The sequence below is a fragment of the Galeopterus variegatus genome, unplaced genomic scaffold (assembly GCF_000696425.1).
Source record: "Galeopterus variegatus unplaced genomic scaffold, G_variegatus-3.0.2 Scaffold6514, whole genome shotgun sequence".
NCBI classification, from domain to species: domain Eukaryota; kingdom Metazoa; phylum Chordata; class Mammalia; order Dermoptera; family Cynocephalidae; genus Galeopterus; species Galeopterus variegatus.
Window position 1 is genome coordinate 108,997 of NW_007732625.1, and position 4,900 is coordinate 113,896.

Below are 4,900 nucleotides of genomic sequence, written 5' to 3' on the forward strand. Positions count from 1 at the left end.
AGGTATTCTTTCCAAATGTCTCCTCCTATACATAATACTATATTATAATACTATAATATTATAATTATGTAATTAATTAATTATATTATAATTTGCTATATAGCTTGTTATATAACATCAATTATATAATAATTATATTATATTAAATAATAATATAACACCTGTTCCGGGTGAGTGAAAGGTTATCGTATCAGTCCTTGGCATTGCGCAGTTTTATCGACAGCCACTTTTGTTTCTCAGGGGTTGATTTACCAGGGAGCAGCAATGATCAATGACCACAAAATCGAGAAATGTGCCCAGATGCTTTTGTGAGCATCTTCCTCCACATGGAGCGAGCCCCGTTTCCATACAGCACAGGAGAATAAGACAGGCACGCACAGCAGAGTCCTCAAGGAAACCTCCAGTAGGGGCTGTGAGGGTGGGCTGGGGGTCCGACGTCCCAGAACTGGCCTAGCACTCAAAGCGTGCATCCTTGGACAGTTGCACAACCTCTCTGGACTCCAGTGGCAGGTGTCACTTGGATGACCTCAGAGTCACCAAGCCACCAGGCCATGATTCTAGTTTGCCAGACTTCCTGCTTCTAGTTTTTAATGTCTCCTACCCTTCTTTAGTCTACATTTTTGAATACTATCAAGATCTGAGAAGGAATTGGTCACAAAAAAGGAGGCTCCGTTCCTCCTACTTGGGGCCCTGTGGGAAGCCCTGACCTCAAGCTTAGTGAGCAGAGGGCCTGGCTTTATCGGAAATGTTGGCAGCTCTCTCCCTCTATCCCTCAGAGACGGCTCCGTGTCTAGTCCTTACTTAGAGTTACAACTCTCGGAATTCTTTTAGACTTTGAGAGTTTGCCGAGATGCTTAGAATTTTTGTTGATGCAGCTAAATACTTGCTTCTCACTTTCTTCCTGTCTGCTGCCCAGGGTCTGGGAGAGNCTAATCATCAGGGAAATGCAAATCAAAACCACAATGAGATGCAATTTCACATCCAGTTGGATGGCTACTAAAAAAGTAAAAATAAGAAAGGAAGGTGAGACTAAAGAAACTGGAAACTTTGGGTATTGCTAGTAGGAATTTAAAATAATGCAGCTGCTGTGGAAAAAGCAGATAATTCTTCAAAAAATTAAACATAGAATTACTATATGATCCAGTTATTTCAATCTTATTTATAACCCCAAAGAATTGAAAGCAGGGTCACAAACAGATACCTGTACACCAATGTTCATAGCAGCATTACTCACATAGCCAAAGGACAACCCGAATGTCTACTGACCGATGAAAGGATATATTCTCTCAATGGAGCACTACTAAGCTTTAAAAAGCAGTGAAATTCTGATGTGTGCTACAACGTGGATGAACACTGGAAACATTACGCTAAGTGAAATAAGCCATATACAAAAGGACCGATATTGTATGACTACACGTACGTGAGTTACCTAGAGTAGTCAAATCCATAGAGACAGAAGGTAGAATACAGATTAGCAAGGGCTGGGGGGGAGGGGGAGGAGGAGATATTAGTTAATGTTAACGATTTGGGGAGGGGGTCAAAAGACAAAATTACAAAAAATTTAAAGATCTAATTGGCTCTTATTTGTGATTCTAAAATAGGGCAACATCTCATTCCATAAAATAGAAAGCATGTTTGAATAAGCCGAGCAGAGGAGATTGGCTTTATAGACAGAAAATTGCTGCAGAAAGCAGAAACAGAGCAAAAAGCAGATTCGTCATTTTGAAGTCACTTTTCTTGTAAAGGTCAAGACGGAGGGGACTTCCTTATCATATCCCCTGAAACTGGCTTGTTTGGGGATTTGGCTATTATCTCTCACTCTCCTGGTTTCTCAGGAGTTCAAATAAACCACTTAGTTTCAGCTGGGGGCGTGGAACTTCAGCCAGGCAGCTCCATGTTGGTTTGGTCTGCTGGCCCAGTGCAGGAGCTCAACCCAAACCAATGCCCCTCTGTGAATTTTATTTAATGTGCTTACTGTTTACTGGGTATAGACTTTCTGTTTGGAGTGATGGAAATGTTCTGGAAATGGACGGTGGTGATGGTATACAACATTGTGAATGAACTTAATGCCACTGACATACACTTAAAACGGTTAAAATGGTGAGTTTTATGTTATGCAAATTTTCCTACAATAAAGGTGTGCACTGGGAAAAATTCACAGCAGTCAAGAAGGAAACTGGGAGGAGAGTGACGCTCTGGAGGTGAAGCTACACCAACGAAACCATTGAAGCTGCGGAGACGAGAGGTCCACCCTCCTGAGAGAGTGTGGCCAAGTGTCTCAAGTGTCTCAGGGGTTTGGAGTAAAATACAGAAATACGTTAAAAACCCAAATAAGTTTATGATGTTGACAAGTGATGTGGTGCTCATCGTGGCCAGATTACAGCAGAGACAATGAACAAAGAGCGATCTTTCAAAGAAAATGAGATTTGTGGCTGTCAGTGCTGCTTTGGTCCATAAAAAATAGAATCTATGTGGGGCTGGATCACAGACCCCTCTGCCCCACCCGGTGCAGGTTGTGAGTCGGGCAATTGAAAAAAGATTCTGGTGACTCATAACAGGGTAGATATGCTTTGTTCCAACCTGAACTCTGCCGGCCAGCGGTTCAGAGCCACTGCCTTTTATACCAAAAGTACACAACAATGGCAGCGAGCCGAGGGGTACATGGGCACACATGAGCAGTTACAGCACTCTTATATAACTTGAATCATACCTGGCTGGATATGAGGTGAGGAGGCCTGACTATACCGCCCCATTTTTCCTCAGAGTATAGGAGAGCAGACAATTTCCTAGGACGTAAGGGAAGCGGGCTCCATGCCACAGAAGACAATGGGTTTCAGCAAAGGAGGTGTTTGAATGAAGCTCTGGGTGAAGAGGAGGTGACATTAGTTGGAGGAGGTGTGGTTTGTTTGTTGTTTGGTTTGGTTTTTAAATGATAGAATAAGTTTCTGGAGCAAACAGCAGAAGTGGGAGGGAGGGCAGCCTTGGCAATGGGTGACTAGAAAGACCTCGTCTTTGAGCCAGTGCGGTTTTGGAGAAACCAGGCTTATGATTTGATGCCTAGTTTGTTCATAGCTGAAAAGCAGCCAGTCAAAAAATTAGCTAGTGGCACCTGCATTAGATAGCTTTTTTTTTTTTAACTTGGAGCAGTCAAATCACCAAATGTTCCTTATTTTCTATTTATTTTATTTTTATTTTTAAACTTTTCCTCCTTAGGAAAAAAATGTAATAGGAAATAGAGTAGGAAAATATCATATAAATGTAAAATATAAAATATAAATGCAATAGGAAAATATAATAAAATGGATAAATGCCCAGGTTCTGGGTTCAGACTGCCTGAGGATAACCCTGATTCTTCTTTTCATGCACTGATAGAATTTGATTTCCTTTCTTTTTCATGCTTCAGTTGTCATATTGGCAAATGAGAATAATAAAGCAGTTCGACCCTGGGGGTTTGCTTGAAGGTTCAATGAGACGTTTCAAGGAGAGCACTTGGAGGGCTGCTGCGCAAAGGGTCTCCCCTCCCTCCTGTCCCTTCCTCCGCGCCGTCCTCTTCCCTACCCCCTTGTCCTTCTCTCCTTCTCTTTCTTTAGGGGATTTCCTGTGCATAGGAGGTGAGTCTAAGACATTTTTCAAACCAGACTTCTCTATCCTTGTGCTATTCAAAACGAGGTTCTGGCTCAGCAGTATCAACAATCCACTAGGAATTCAGAAAACTAGCCCCCAACCCCCAGACCTCCCTCATCAGACCTTCAATAGCCCCACGTCTGGCGGAGAGGCAGTGCGGTGCTTGGGTGTCCAGCTGGCTGCTGTGGTCTGTCTTATTTCACCGATCTTCTGCTCTGAACTGATTCATTCCAGTCCCACACTCAGACAAATCAAAGAGAAATGAAAACGACAAGGCTAAAAAATTGCCCAAGGAACAACGTTTTTTCACTACTGTTTTTTATGTTCGGAATAAAAATAATTAGTAAGGTTTCCAAATCTTTTCTTACCCGTGCTTCACTTGCTCTTCACATCAATCTCACAAGGTGAGGGGAGACAGCAACTGTCCCTGCTGACTGAGGACAAGGACGCTGAGTCATGGCAACAAGCAACCCACCCAGGCTGCATTTCTGTCCTCTTTGTGAATACAAGATTCAGGGCAGAGAGACTTTCCTCCTTTGTCCAGAGGAATCTTTTTTAAATTGATGGAAACACCATAGGAAACAGGGGCAGGCATTCTATATAGAGCAAAATTTCTGTGACGAGCACTGGGGCTGAGAACACAGTTGCTGGGACTTGAAGCTGCAGCCCAGCAGTGCTCAGCACAGAGATTCCAGGACACCTGGGGTGGGAGCTCAGGCTGCTGCTGGTCCTCTGGTTTTCCTCTCTTCTCCACTTGCAGAGCCAGGTCAAGACCTGGCGAATTCACTGCCAATGTTCCCGGAGGATGGAGGCCAGGTAGGCTCAGGAGAAGTTGCCCCAGTGGAGGTGTAGGTCTCCATTACTGTTGGAAGACAACAGTGGGACGTGTCTGTCGATTACTCCCATTAACAAGGAGCTGTCAGCTTGTCGACACTGTAATGGACGTGCCCAGATTTGTGGTCAGACTCCCAGCCAAAGGGACAGAGAGATAACACAAATGACTCAGGGGACAGCTGGTTCAGTTCCAATATAAATTTCTCAGTGGGGATCAATCACTCCTCGGAGAGTCCACAGGATTGACTGACAGGTGCTGGGGTGGAGAGAGGGGGTGTGGAGCTGCTGAGAGGGGCGCCTGCACTGCTGGGCCCTTAGGAAGCCAGCTGGCAGACTTGTCAAGAGGGTGGCGTTGGCCTGCAGAATTTGTGCTTGATCACTCCACCTCCAACATGCTGACCTGTCCAGGGAGGGTGAGAATAGAAGGTGAAGTCCCATTCTG

At 44.3% G+C, this 4,900-nt stretch overlaps 1 long non-coding RNA gene across 1 annotated transcript in view; it reads right to left on the bottom strand.

The window, feature by feature from the left end:
- LOC103606351 overlaps positions 1-4,097 on the bottom strand; it is a 9,772-nt gene extending 5,675 nt beyond the window's left edge. The window contains exon 1 of the long non-coding RNA XR_551875.1: positions 3,993-4,097. This is a non-coding gene — a long non-coding RNA (uncharacterized LOC103606351). The remainder of the gene's footprint in view (positions 1-3,992) is intronic.
- Between the last annotated feature and the right edge of the window lie 803 nt (positions 4,098-4,900).